The sequence below is a fragment of the Salvelinus namaycush genome, chromosome 1 (genome assembly GCF_016432855.1).
Source record: "Salvelinus namaycush isolate Seneca chromosome 1, SaNama_1.0, whole genome shotgun sequence".
Taxonomy (NCBI): domain Eukaryota; kingdom Metazoa; phylum Chordata; class Actinopteri; order Salmoniformes; family Salmonidae; genus Salvelinus; species Salvelinus namaycush.
This window is the reverse complement of record NC_052307.1, coordinates 8,982,144-8,998,001: the sequence shown is the minus strand read 5'-3', so window position 1 is coordinate 8,998,001 and position 15,858 is coordinate 8,982,144.

Sequence of the window (15,858 nt, the reverse complement as noted above, 5' to 3'; positions counted from 1 at the left end):
CGTCATACTACTCAGGAAGGAGACGCATTCTGTCTCTTAAAGATGAACGTACTTTGGTGCGAAAAGTGCAAATCAATCCCAGAACAACAGCAAAGGACCTTGTGAAGATGCTGGAGGAAACAGGAACAAAAGTATCTATATCCACAGTAAAACGAGTGGACAGGTTATCAACATAACCTGAAAGGCCGCTCAGTAAGAAAGAAGCCACGGCTCCAAAACCGCCATATAAAAAGCCAGACTACGTTTTGCAACTGCACATGGGGACAAATATCATACTTTTTGGATAAATTTCCTCTGGTTTGATGAAACAAAAATATAACTGTTTGGCCATAAGGACCATTGTTATGTTTGGAGGAAAAATGGAGAGGCTTGCAAGCCGAAGAACACCATCCCAACCGTGAAGCACGGGGGTGGCAGCATCATGTTGTGGGGTGCTTTGCTGCAGGAGGGTCTGGTGCACTTCACAAAATAGATGGCATCATGAGGATGGAAAATAATGTAGATATATTGAAGCAACATCTCAAGACATCAGTCAGGAAGTTAAAGCTTGGTCGCAAATGGGTCTTCCAAATGGACAATAACCCCAAGCATACAACAAAGTCAAGGTATTGGAGTGGTCATCACAAAGCCCTGACCTCAATGCTATAGAAAATTTGTGGGCAGAACTGAAAAAGCGTGTGCGAGCAAGGAGGCCTACAAACCTGACTCAGTTACACCAGCTCCGTTAGGAGGAATGGGCCAAAACTCACCCAACTTATTGTGGGAAGCTTGTGGAAGGCTACCCGAAACATTTAACCCAAGTTAAACAATTTAAAGGCAATGCTACCAAATACTAATTGAGTGTATGTAAACTTCTGACCCACTGGGAATGTGATGAAAGGAATAAAAGCTGAAATAAATCATTCTCTCTACTATTATTCTGACATTTCACATTCTTAAAATAAAGTGGTCATCCTAACTGACCTAAGACAGGGAATTTTTACTAGGATTAAATATAAGGAATTGTGAAAAACTGAGTTTAAATTTATTTGGCTAAGGTGTATGTAAACTTCCGACTTCAACTGTACATATGAAGTGGGTAAAACAGTATGTAAACATTATTAAAGTGACCAGTGTCATGACGTTGGCCTGTGGGTAAGGTTTAGGACCCCCCCCCCCCCCCCCATAAATACGTTTCTCCCTTCCCTCTCTCTTGAGTCTACAGAGGGACTCTTGAATAGCCTTTGTTAAACAGAGAGTCTGGGAACATCAAACAAGTGGAGGGAAAGGAACCATATTTCGGTAATAGAACCAGTTGAAAATATGCGTTGGTACTTAGTGAATATGATGTCAGTTCGGTTGTCATCTGAGACATTATGACTGATGACAGGACGACCTAAACTGTATCTGGGAAAATCTACACATTATAGTTATCAGATTCACATGGAATTGTTGTGCAATTTTAATGTTTAAATATAAAATTATTGGTGAAAAGATTCAATGTAATTTTAACTTCCAAATGAGAGATTTGGATTTTCATAAGGTTAGGGCTCTGCTCAATCAGTGGCCCGTCCCCGTGAAGAGACATGGGCCATAAACTATGAAACACACCCTTCTCCCTCCACTATATAAGCCCTTGACGAAAATGTAACCTCCTGTTCCAGGTACATTAGGATGACGATCCGATGTCAGAAGGATTCAGATAATAACTACAGAACGAAGCCAACCTCAGCGTGAGCTTTGATTGCGAATGGTATGAACTTTGAACTCTTATTCGCTACAGAAGTGATACCTCCTAGCCGTTGAGTTAGCAGCAGCCGCTGTAAACGTGGGCTAGGAGAGGACAGACAGAGTATCCCGTCTACCACACAACGACGACACTACAACGTTTCCCGTTCACCACCAGAGACACTCTTCAAAGGACAAAGGACTCTGTTGGGCAACACGGCCTTCCATCTACCACCAACCTATTGAAGCGCAGCTCAGAGTAAATATTTATAGCATTTTCCTTTTCCAAATGGGCGGTAATTTAGAATGCATAAGATTCTGTATTTACGATAGACTAGCTGCCTACGGCCCGATAGAGACATCGCTTCTCCCTTTGTTCTTCAGTCTTCCCGCTCTTTCACTCAAACCCAGCCCCCGTTTCTTTGTGTAACCAGCTGTCATATCTGTTCCGTCCGCTAGGGACGTATTCCTTTATGACATAATTTGTAATCAAGGTATGATTCATTCTGTGTATGTGTAATTCTGTGTGATTAGTTAGTTATTTAGTAAATAAATAATTAAACCCAATTTTGTATTGCTGATTCAACTTGTTAGCCAGGGTTCGTGAAGATAACCAAGAATTTACAGCTTTCAGATGAGACTGAAATAAGGTGACGATTAATATTGACTGCTTGTCACGTTCCTGACCTGTTTTCTCTTGTTTTGTATTTATTTAGTATGGTCAGGGCGTGAGTTGGGTGGGTTGTCTATGTGTTGTTTTCTATGTTGGGGTTTTGTGCGTTCGGCCGGGTATGATTCTCAATCAGAGGCAGCTGTCAATCGTTGTCCCTGATTGAGAATCATACTAAGGCAGCCAGGGTTTCACGTGTGTGTTTGTGGGTGTTTGTTCTTGTGTCAGTGTTTCGCTACACGGGACTGTCACGGTAGTTATTTTGTATCGCATATTGTTTTGTTATATTAAATAACTATGGAAACTAACCACTCTGCGTATTGGTCCGATCCGTCTCGCCTCTCCTCGTCCGAGGAGGAGGAAGAAAATGACTATCGTTACACTGCTATTGATTTAAAATATTACTAGGTCTTTAAGAGTTTATTCGGAAGATAACTGCTCTATAAATATTATTTCGTTGTGCCCCGACTTTCTAGTTAGTTACATTTACATGATTAGCTCAATCAGGTAATATTAATTACAGAGAAAGGATTTTATAGAATAGCATGTCATATCACTTAATCCGGCATAGCCAAAGACACGACACCAGTGTTCAATGACTATGTACATAGGGCAGCAGTCTCTAAGGTGCAGGGTAGAGTACCGGGTGGTAGCCGGCTAGAAACAGTGATTAAGGTGCAGGGTAGAGTACTGGTCGCCAGTTGGTGGAGGCCGGCTAGTGATGACTATTTAACAGTCTGATGGCCTGGAGATAGAAGCTGTTTTTCAGTAGCTAGTGGTGACTATTTAACAGTCTGATGGCCTGGAGATAGAAAGCTGTTTTTCAGTAGCTAGTGATGAATATTTAACAGTCTGATGGCCTGAAGATAGAAGCTGTTTTTCAGTCTCTCGGTCCCAGCTTTGATGCACCTGTAAGGTCTCTTCCTTCTATATGGTAGCGGGGTGAACAGGCTGTGGCTCAGGTGGCTGAGGTCATTGATCATCTTGGCCTTCCTGTGACACCGGGTGTAGATGTCCTGGAGGGCAGGCAGTGTGCCCCTGATGATGCATTGGGCTGACCGCACCACCCTCTGGAGAGCCCTGTGTTTGCGGACAGTTCAATTACCGTACCAGGCAGTGATACAGCTCGACAGGATGCTCTCAATGGTCTTAGGGGCCAAGCCGAATTTCTACAGCATCCTGACGTTGAAGAGGCACCGTTATGCCTTCTTCACCACACTGTCTGGGTGAATAAACCATTTCCGGTTGTCAGTGATGTGCATGCCGAGGAACTTGAAGCTTTTCACCCTCTCCACTGCGGCCCCGTCAATGCGGATGGTGGCGTTCTCTCTCTGCTGTCTCCTGAAGTCCAGAGAGGTTATTTTCCTGGTACCACTCCGCCAGGGCCCTCACCTCCTCCCTGTAGGCTGTCTCGTCATTGATGGTAATCAGGACTACCACTGTTGTGCCGTCAGCAAACTTGATGATTGAGTTGGAGACGTGCGTGGCCACGCATTCATGGGTAAACAGGGAGTACAGGAGGGGGCTGAGCACACACCCTTGTGGGGCCCACAGGTTGTTGCCTACCTTCACCACTTGGGGTCAGCCCATCAGGAAGTCCAGGACCCAGTTGCACAGGGGCGGGGTTCAGATCCAGGGCCCCGAGCTTAGTGATGAGCTTGGAGGGCACTATTTGGTATTTAATAGGATCCCCATTAGCCGCTGCACAAGCATCAGCTACTCTTCCTGGGTTCCACATGAAACATGACGTAATACTTAGTGCAGAACATTATTAGTCAAGGACTGAAATACATACATTTAAAACATCACACACAGCCTACATATCAGTACATACACACAATATCTAGGTCTAATACATAGTACAGTGCAAATTACAATACAATATATATAAAATGGCTGTGTCTCTTCACAGTACCCTTTCTGCAGTAAGGTGTTGTTTTATCTGTTTTTTGAAACTGATTTTATTTCTAGCTTGAGTTACCTAGGGTGGCAGAGAACTCCATGTAGTCATGGGCATGGCTCTATTTAGTACGTTGCGTTTCCCAGCCTCTGTTCTGGACCTGGGGACTGTGAAGAGACCTCTGGTTGCATGTCTTGTGTTTTACCGATGAGTGTCCGAACCTTGTGCCAACTACTTGCACAGAAAGTTTGGGTACCTTCAACACAACACCCCGCACAAAGACCAATAGCGATGCAGTCAATCTCTCCTCAAGTTTGAGCCAGCAGAGACTGATATGCATGTTACTGACACTTTCCCTCCATGTACATTGGCAAGAAAAAGTATGTGAACCCTTTGGAAATACCTGGAATTCTGCATAAATTGGTCATAAAATTTTATCTGACCTTCATCTAGGTCACAACAATAGACAACCACAGTCTGCTTAAACTAATAACACACAAACAATTATACATTTTCATGTCTTTATTGAACACACCGTGTAAACATTCACAGTGCAGGGTGGAAAAAGTATGTGAACCTTTGGTTTCAATAACTGGTTGACCCTCCTTTGGCAGCAATAACCTCAACCAAACTTTTTCTGTAGTTGCGGATCAGACCTGCACAATGGTCAGGAGGAATTTTGGACCATTCCTCTTTACAAAACTGTTTCAATTCAGCAATATTCTTGGGATGTCTGGTGTGAACTGCTCTCTTGAGGTCATGCCACAGCATCTCAATCGGGTTGAGGTCAGGACTCTGACTCGACCACCCCAGAAGGCGTATTTTCTTCTGTTGAAGCCATTCTGTTGTTGATTTACTTCTGTGTTTTGGGTTGTTGTCCTGTTGCGTCACCCAACTTCCGTTGAGCTTCAATTGGCGGACAGATAGCCTAACATTCTCCTGCAAAATGTCTTGATAAACTTGGGAATTCATTTTTCCGTCGATGATAGCAAGCTGTCCAGGCCCTGAGGCAGCAAAGCAGCCCCAAACCATGATGCTCCCTCCACCATACTTTACAGTTGGGATGAGGTTTTGATGTTGGTGTGCTGTGCCTTTTTTCCTCCACACATGGTGTTGTGTGTTTCTTTTTTCTGTCCCGGTACACTTTTGCAAACTTCAGACTTGCGGCAATGTTTTTTTTGGACAGCAGACTCGTCAACAGAGATGTTAGCGTGTTCCAGAGATTTCTGTAAGTCTTTAGCTGGCACTCTAGGATTCTTCTTAACTTCATTGAGCATTCTGCACTGTGCTCTTACAGTCATCTTTGCAGGATGGCCACTCCTAGGGAAAATAGACAATTTGTCTTGCCGTGGACTGATGATCATCAAGGCTTTTAGAGATACTTTTGTAACCCTTTCCTTTATGCAAGTCAACTATTTTTAATCTTAGGTCTTCTGAGATCTATTTTGTTTGAGGCATGGTTCACATCAGGCAATGCTTCTTGTGAATAGCAAACAAAAATGTTGTGAGTGTTTTTTATAGGGCAAGGCAGCTCTAACCAACATCTCCAATCTCGTCTCATTGATTGGACTCCAGGTTAGCTGACTCCAATTAGCTTTTGGAGAAGTCATTAGCCTAGGGGTTCACATACTTTTTCCAAACTACACTGTGAATGTTTAAATTATGTATCAATATAGACAAGAAACATACAATAATGTCTGTGTTATTAGTTTAAGCACACTATGTTTGTCTATTGTTGTGACTTAGATGAAGATCAGATCAAATTTGATGACCAATTTATGCAGAAATCCAGGTAATTCCAAAGGGTTCACATACGTGTTCTTGCCACTGTACATCTAAGTGTGATACGTGCTGCTTGGTTCTGGACCAACTGCAATTTACCTATGTCTTTTCTGCACATGACCACACAGCTGGGCATTAGTCCAGGTGCGACAAAACCAGGGCCTGTAGGACCTGTCTGGTCGACTGAGATGTCAAGAAGGCAAAGCAACGCCCTATCATGGACAGACCTCTTCCCACTATGGTGCTGAAGGCTGTGCTGTAGTCGAAGAACAGCATTCTTACAAATGTAGATGGGATAGGGAAGTGTGCAATGCAGTGGCGATTGTGTCATCTGTGGATCTGTTGGGGCGGTATGCAAATTGTAATGGGTCTAGGGTGTCGGGTAAGGTGGAGGTGATATGATCCTTAATTAGCCTCTCAAAGCACTTCATAATGACAGAAGTGAGTGCTTTGGGGAGATAGTAATTTAGTTCAATTACCTTCGCTTTCTTGGGTACAGGAAGAAGGTTTGACATCTTGACACAATGGTTACATCAAGCTTGTGACTCATTCAGGACTATCCGTAATTATTGTAGCATCCACATTCATTTAGAAGTGTTTAGATACATATTCTGTTCTTATTTACAATAAATAAAACTCAAAAATGACCTAATGCATTATTTACCAATGATTTTCTATTGGGAACAAAATAATCTGAAACACAACCAAAACAAACAGCAAATCCATCCAACAGAAGGAGAGTCACAAGCTTGATGTAATCATTGTGTGCTATGAATATGGGACCAAATACTAAACTTTTGACTACTTCAATACACATATAAGTGAATTTGTCCCAATACTTTTGGTCCCCTAAAAAGTGGGACTATGTACAAAAAGTACTGTAATTTCTTAACGGTTCACCCGATATGGATGAAAATACCCTCAAATTAAAGATGATAGTCTACACTTTAACCTCATAGTCATTGTATCATTTCAAATCCAAAGTGCTGGAGTACAGAGCCAAAACAACAACAAAATGTGTCACTGTCGCAATACTTTTGGAGCTCACTGAATATCATGGTCAAGAGCATTTAACATAAAGCAAAGCTATTTTGAGTAGTGTAATATGGTCTACATTTGCATGAGCTCTAAAAAAGCGATCTGTACTGTATGTACAGCGGTTAATGTAATCTAGCCAGAGGTAGGCTAGCCTACCCCCCCCCTTTAATGGAAGCCCTCTGGGTTGTGGGTTTGTGGTATTATCAGGCCGTCTGGTGTTATTACCGCGTGTGTCCCCGCATGGATATTTGGTCAAGAATCGCTTTATTAATCACTGTGTATTGTCATAATGACAGTATGCCTGCCTTCATTGTCAAGGCTAACGTCACAGTGGAAGTGCAGGGAGGTAATTTCAAGGTCAGCTAAATAGTGCAGAGATAAGTGGGACAGACAGTCTCCTGAATAATTAAAAGTCTGACATGTCATTGACATTAAGATGGTTTAGGGATATATATTTTTTTCTACGACAGTTGGTGAAACTGTTGACTGTGCTGACCAGAAGTAGGTCACAACGTCATTAAAGATGCAGTCCATGCCTCACACTAAATATTACATTGCTTAGAACACACACACACACGGCAAGAATTCCCTTTTTTTTTTTCTTTTTTTTAATGACTGGTGTCCTCATATGTAGCTACGGGCCTGCACACACCACAGGTTTAGTCTCCCTCAGTATAAACATGTCACATTATCTGTGTGTACATGATAGTATCCCCCTCCATTGAATACGGCTTTGAATAGAAACACACTGACTGGAAAATGCTAGAGAAAAGCTGGGCCCCAAGTGTGTTATGTCAGGTAATCTGCATAAGAACTTGTTTTTCGGAATAAAATGTAATTCTCTTAGGCCTCACTGGTGGCTTTTGTTAGTGAGTGCACGGATCAGACTTCTGCAAAAATAGATATTCTATTTTGACATGGCAAAGAATTGCAGTTGCAATAGCTAAGTAAGAAAGGAAACAAAAAAAATAGATTATTTTAAAATTTAAGAGTCTAAGCCGTTGGTGGGTGGGGGAGTGGAGGTTCTAAGCTGACATATGGACTTGTTTTAAGATGGTCATAGCATGGATCATTTAGCAATTTGATTTAGAATTGTAGGACCCCTATTGGTATACAAAAAAATATATTTAAAAAATGATTTGATAAAATATTGAATTTGTCCTTTACTACTATAGCCTATAGAAACACATTGAATAACACATTCAGAAATGGCAAAAGACATCCAACAAAGAAATCATAAGGAATACGGTTTGGAAGTGTCTGTCCTGTATCTAGGATATATAAGAAAGCTCACATATTTAACCCCTTATTTTTGTTGGCACTAAACTACCTCCATACTTCCATTCATTTTATAAACCAGTGCTGGTTACCTTCAGATGAGTCCCGTGACACTTGTGGGGGTCTAAGAACAAAACGGAGACGACCATCGTGTTTGTGAGAGTCTCATCCTTCCACAGACAAACACCGCTGTAGTTCGGCCACCTTCCACTGCAGATGCAGAAGGCAACCATCGGCGGATACCGTGGATTGAGACGCAGCCCAGATATCTCTAGCTTAAACTGACAGATTTTGATGCTGATTTTTTTATTATGTTACTTAGATTGATGCACCGGTGCGTCAATAGACTCTAGGGGTTTTTAAAGACATCTATTTCTATATTTCATAGTTGACGCTGACGCGTCTATCATCTGTCTGGCAACCTATCTGCCAGACATCCTCCATTGAAAAGATCACACATCATCCCCATCCCAAATACATGGTCCAAGTAGCCTCCGTGCTGATAAAAACATAGGAGAGATTTGTGATTTAACATCACTTACTTGCCACAGTGGAAATGAAGATGGACCCGTACCAATTTGCTTACAGAAATGAGTTCAGCCAGCACCTGATCCTCAAACAGACAGATCAATCAAAGACTAACGCCAAAGTCTCTTTATAGATTTATCCTTCGCTTTCAACACCATCCAACCCTATATCCTACATGCCAAAATGCAACAGCTGGACAGTGGACATTTAACCCAGCCGTCATTTAACTGGTACCATTGGTTCCTTACTGATTGAGCTCAGCTAGTACAACACTCACAAATCCACCTTGGTCTGTGTGTACAAACTGTGTAGCACCAGCATGGGTTAGCTCACCTGTACTTTCCATTTGGCACACCAAGGACTAAATGGGGTTGACCATCAATCATGACATAATTTAGTTGTCAGATGACACCTAAACAGTGCTTCAAGTTCCTCAGGTCCAACAGGTTTAAAACCTCATACTCAATTGACCTGCTTAACAAGTATCCAGGAGGACAGTTGGGGTATATAGGGATGTATAAGAAGACTGATGATTCATTATTCTGGAGTGTGCAGTGTACAGGGATCATGGATGTGCAATGTATTAATTAAGAACATACATACAAAAAACAGAAAGTAATAGACTTGTATTTGTAGGGGAAGCAGTAAGTAGCAGGATGTGTTAGATGCATTGTGCTATCTGTTTGTTGACCATGTTTGTTTGTTGACCGTGTCTGTTTGTTGACATGTCTGTTTGTTGACCATGTCTGTTTGTTGACCATGTCTGTTTGTTGACATGTCTGTTTGTTGACCATGTCTGTTTGTTGACCATGTCTGTTTGTTGACCATGTCTGTTTGTTGACATGTCTGTTTGTTGACCATGTCTGTTTGTTGACCGTGTCTGTTTGTTGACCACGTCTGTTTGTTGACCATGTCTGTTTGTTGACCGTGTCTGTTTGTTGACATGTCTGTTTGTTGACCATGTCTGTTTGTTGACATGTCTGTTTGTTGACATGTCTGTTTGTTGACCGTGTCTGTTTGTTGACCATGTCTGTTTGGTGACCATGTCTGTTTGGTGACCATGTCTGTTTGTTGACATGTCTGTTTGGTGACCATGTCTGTTTGTTGACATGTCTGTTTGTTGACCGTGTCTGTTTGTTGACCATGTCTGTTTGTTGACCGTGTCTGTTTGTTGACATGTCTGTTTGTTGACATGTCTGTTTGTTGACATGTCTGTTTGTTGACATGTCTGTTTGTTGACCATGTCTGTTTGTTGACCATGTCTGTTTGTTGACCATGTCTGTTTGGTGACCATGTCTGTTTGTTGACCGTGTCTGTTTGTTGACCGTGTCTGTTTGTTGACCATGTCTGTTTGTTGACATGTCTGTTTGTTGACATGTCTGTTTGTTGACCATGTCTGTTTGGTGACCATGTCTGTTTGTTGACATGTCTGTTTGTTGACCATGTCTGTTTGTTGACCATGTCTGTTTGGTGACCATGTCTGTTTGTTGACCATGTCTGTTTGGTGACCATGTCTGTTTGTTGACCATGTCTGTTTGTTGACATGTCTGTTTGTTGACATGTCTGTTTGTTGACATGTCTGTTTGTTGACCATGTCTGTTTGGTGACCATGTCTGTTTGTTGACATGTCTGTTTGTTGACCGTGTCTGTTTGGTGACCGTGTCTGTTTGTTGACATGTCTGTTTGTTGACCATGTCTGTTTGTTGACCGTGTCTGTTTGTTGACATGTCTGTTTGTTGACATGTCTGTTTGTTGACACGTCTGTTTGTTGACCATGTCTGTTTGTTGACCATGTCTCTTTGTTGACACGTCTGTTTGTTGACACGTCTGTTTGTTGACACGTCTGTTTGTTGACATGTCTGTTTGTTGACCACGTCTGTTTGTTGACCATGTCTGTTTGTTGACACGTCTGTTTGTTGACCATGTCTGTTTGTTGACACGTCTGTTTGTTGACACGTCTGTTTGTTGACATGTCTGTTTGTTGACCATGTCTGTTTGTTGACACGTCTGTTTGTTGACCACGTCTGTTTGTTGACCATGTCTGTTTGTTGACATGTCTGTTTGTTGACATGTCTGTTTGTTGACACGTCTGTTTGTTGACATGTCTGTTTGTTGACCACGTCTGTTTGTTGACACGTCTGTTTGTTGACCATGTCTGTTTGTTGACCACGTCTGTTTGTTGACCACGTCTGTTTGTTGACCACGTCTGTTTGTTGACATGTCTGTTTGTTGACCATGTCTGTTTGTTGACCACGTCTGTTTGTTGACCATGTCTGTTTGTTGACATGTCTGTTTGTTGACACGTCTGTTTGTTGACACGTCTGTTTGTTGACCATGTCTGTTTGTTGACCATGTCTGTTTGTTGACATGTCTGTTTGTTGACCATGTCTGTTTGTTGACATGTCTGTTTGTTGACCATGTCTGTTTGTTGACCATGTCTGTTTGTTGACCATGTCTGTTTGTTGACACGTCTGTTTGTTGACACGTCTGTTTGTTGACCATGTCTGTTTGTTGACCATGTCTGTTTGTTGACACGTCTGTTTGTTGACCATGTCTGTTTGTTGACCATGTCTGTTTGTTGACCATGTCTGTTTGTTGACCATGTCTGTTTGTTGACATGTCTGTTTGTTGACATGTCTGTTTGTTGACATGTCTGTTTGTTGACCATGTCTGTTTGTTGACCATGTCTGTTTGTTGACCATGTCTGTTTGTTGACATGTCTGTTTGTTGACCATGTCTGTTTGTTGACCATGTCTGTTTGTTGACCATGTTTCTTGTTGATCTGGCTCGGTTTAGTTTGTCACAATACACCTTCGTACACAAAGCACATTTGTGAGCAAAGATCTAATTGAATCTAATGTTGTTATATAAATGAATGTTCCAACAGTATAATTATCATGTCTGACAAAAAATTAAGAGCACATTGAAGGCATTTTTATTGTGTACATTTGCATGTTAAATATCATGCACAAGAGGGCAGTGTTGAAACATGAAAGTACTTCAGTGGGGAGAACTTCCGAGCTTTACAAAACAGTCAAGCCTTTCTAACCAAATGCAATGCTTAATGGAATATTCATTTTGTAACAACCATAACTCTCTCATGGAAAAATGTTTTTTATGGAAGTTGTTCATAATGGGGTTTCCCCCAAGACCATTGGCCCAATTTACAGCTGTATCATTGTATGAGAAATACAGCAAGCTAGAATATATTATTAAAGGTATTGTTAATCTTCTTTATGGTTGACATACAATGCTCCCATTAGCTTTGTAGAGGTCGAACAATTCCTAATACATAATCCACGGCTTTTATTTCCCCTCCTCTTTAAAGTGTTTTGTAGTGTTATTATATCCAGACTTGATGGGTAATAATGTTGTCTTTTCCGAGCTGTAATTACTGCATAAGAGTCAGGAGGGAGGGCAATGTCAAAATGTGCTTGAAGTTGCAGTGTGCCCATCCTTTGATGTTCAAGGAACAAGAATGCAGGCCTTCAAACAAGAGAATGCCCACAGAAATATCTGAGAAGGCCATGCGCACCAAACCTTAATGACATGTAATGACAAATAAAACAATAGTTATTTGAAGAGGAAACCATCATCATTTGGCCCCAGTAATCATAAAATGGGAAATGATGTCATTTTGGTGAATTAGTGTACTTTAAACACCTTTTCACCACTAAGCTTTGTTCTTGGCATAAATGTGTGAAACTGTACTTAGAGAAAGCTTTGCGCTCTTAGCAGCTACTCCATGTTCAGGGGATTCCTAGTCCAACTGTACCATGATGATCACATTGCTTTTGTTATTGCCATTTTTGTTAGATTGTGTGAGTTTTGAATTCCTCTTTTCTGTGTTGCAGTGTCAACGCTGTGTCTGAGTGAAAGCGTCCTCGGCCGTGTCTGTCGTTGAGTCACCTGGAGGTGTCTGTGTGCGCTTCAAGTGCAGCATCCTGCAAAGGTGACTCGGACTGTGGGAACAATTAATTACTGTATGAGGAAGAAGGGCTGTCAGCAGCAGGATATCCCATCACATTAACTGCACCCACTTCCTGAATCGTTTCCCAGCAGCAGCATCCAGGAAGAGGTTGCCAGGGGTCAAGTAGCCTCCTCCCACAGTCATTATCCTTCCATCACCTGCATGCCTGCCGTTGTTGTGCTGACAACAACAGAACTACAGTACTTTCTCTCTCACAGAGGAGAGCTCAGAGAGCGTCTGCTGTGTTCTCTTTTTGTTATTCTGGGTAGCTTGTGGCTTTCTCTCTTACAGAGGAGAGCTCAGGGAGCGTCTGCTGTGTTCTCTTTTTGTTATCCTGGGTAGCTTGTGGCTTTCTCTCTTACAGAGGAGAGCTCAGGGAGCGTCTGCTGTGTTCTCTTTTTGTTATCCTGGGTAGCTTGTGGCTTTCTCTCTCACAGAGGAGAGCTCAGGGAGCGTCTGCTGTGTTCTCTTTTTGTTATCCTGGGTAGCTTGTGGCTTTCTCTCTCACAGAGGAGAGCTCAGGGAGTGTCTGCTGTGTTCTCTTTTTGTTATTCTGGGTAACTTGTGGCTGTGTTTTGAAAAGACTGAGACTTAAATAAATAACTCATCATATGATTTGATGAATTTGTTTTGCTGTTGAAAATTGCTATTTACATTTGAATTCAATTGAATGTTGGTAATGAACAACAATATGTAGTATAATAAAGTATTATAATGTATGCATGTTGTGTAAGGTCAACTATCAAGAGGACAATTTGTTAACTAGTCATTTTTAATGATGCAAATGAATGTAAAATGTATTTCGGTCTGCACAGCACTAATATTGGAAATGTTTCTCCAATGGCAGATGTAATTCACAATCTCTTAACCACCCTAGATTTTGTTTTGGCACAAACTTGGTTCCTAAAAGGTAAAAAAATATATTTTAACTGTTTTTTAATTATAAATGTTACACAGCTTCATTTCACGGCACTCTTCACCTATGATGACACAGTCTATGTGCCTTTTGAGTATAGCTACGAATTGACGGGTTGTTTTCTGGTTCTTCAAATGCCTTTGCATCACTCATTGTTTGGCAGCCCATCTCTTGTCTCTGAAAATGCTAAGTGAACTAGGCTTAATGAGGAAAGGAGTATATCTTTTTTACAGGATTTAACAATAGGAGATAAGCAGATGCTCTGAGCACTTCTCACTCAGATAGCGTACTCTCACCAAGGCATATGAAACCTAGTTGAGAATGAAAGACAGGTGTGCAGAGATCATTTTTCGCATGTCCTTTTCCACATACAGTAGATATTCTTTGATGAACGTGTTTATAACTACTTTATATATATATATTTATATTGCCTCAGTGATTGTATGAGGAAGAGGAAAATAAATGTGATTTTGTAAATTTACTTATTGAAAAGAAAAGCAGCATTACATGGGCTTGCTCCTACCTATCTTTCCGATTTGGTCCTGCCGTACATACCTACACGTACGCTACGGTCACAAGACGCAGGCCTCCTAATTGTCCCTAGAATTTCTAAAGAAACAGCTGGAAGCAGGGCTTTCTCCTATAGAGCTCAATTTTTATGGAATGGTCTACCTACCCATGTGAGAGACGCAGACTCGGTCTCAACCTTTAAGTCTTTATTGAAGACTCATCTCTTCAGTAGGTCCTTTGATTGAGTGTAGTCTGGCCCAGGAGTGTGAAGGTGAACGGAAAGGCACTGGAGCAACGAACCGCCCTTGCTGTATCTGCCTGGCCGGTTCCCCTCTCCACTGGGATTCTCTGCCTCTAACCCTATTACAGGGGCTGAGTCACTGGCTTACTGGTGCTCTTCCCCTAGGAGGGGTGCGTCACTTGAGTGGGTTGAGTCACTGACGTGGTCTTCCTGTCTGGGTTGGCGCCCCCCCTTGGGTTGTGCCGTGGCGGAGATCTTTGTGGGCTATACTCGGCCTTGTTTCAGGATGGTAAGTTGGTGGTTGAAGATATCCCTCTAGTGGTGCGGGGGCTGTGCTTTGGCAAAGTGGGTGGGGTTATATCCTGCCTGTTTGGCCCTGTCCGGGGGTATCATTGGACGGGGCCACAGTGTCTCCTGACCCCTCCTGTCTCAGCCTCCAGTATTTATGCTGCAGTAGGTTATGTGTCGGGGGGGCTAGTCTGTTATATCTGGAATATTTCTCCTGTCTTATCCGGTGTCCTGTGTGAATTTAAGTATGCTCTCTCTAATTCTCTCTCTCTTTCTCTCTTTCTTTCTTTCTCTCTCTCGGAGGACCTGAGCCCTAGGACCATGCCTCAGGACTACCTGGCATGATGACTCCTTGTTGTCCCCAGTCCACCTGGCCGTGCTGCTGCTCCAGTTTCAACTGTTCTGCCTGCGACTATGGAACCCTGACCTGTTCACTGTGATTACTATTATTTGACCATGCTGGTCATTTATGAACATTTGAACATCTTGGCCATGTTCTGTTATAATCTCCACCCGGCACAGACAGAAGAGGACTGGCCACCCCTCATAACCTGGTTCCTCTCTAGGTTTCTTCCTAGGTTTTGGCCTTTCTAGGGAGTTTTTCCTAGCCACCGTGCTTCTACACCTGCATTGCTTGCTGTTTGGGGTTTTAGGCTGTCTTTCTGTACAGCTCTTTGCTATATCAGCTGATGTAAGAAGGGCTTTATATATACATTTTATTTTATTTGATTAATAGCAACATTAACTGGAATTACTTTCTTATATAGCAAACCGTTGTCAGAGAATAAAAATATCTAAAATATAGTTAATATGAATTGATTTCCTTTGGCGCCATGCTGTTTGTTGTCTGTTTATTGAATATTGATCCATCACCGTAAATCTTGACATCAATAGCCACTATAAAATTACATGTATGTTTAATGTCCTAAATACTGTAGATCACAAATGTACCTGCGCCAGACATAAGTGACTATGTAAAGACCGGTTGTTTGAGTTATGGACCTTGAATGCACCTGAAATGGTCTGATGG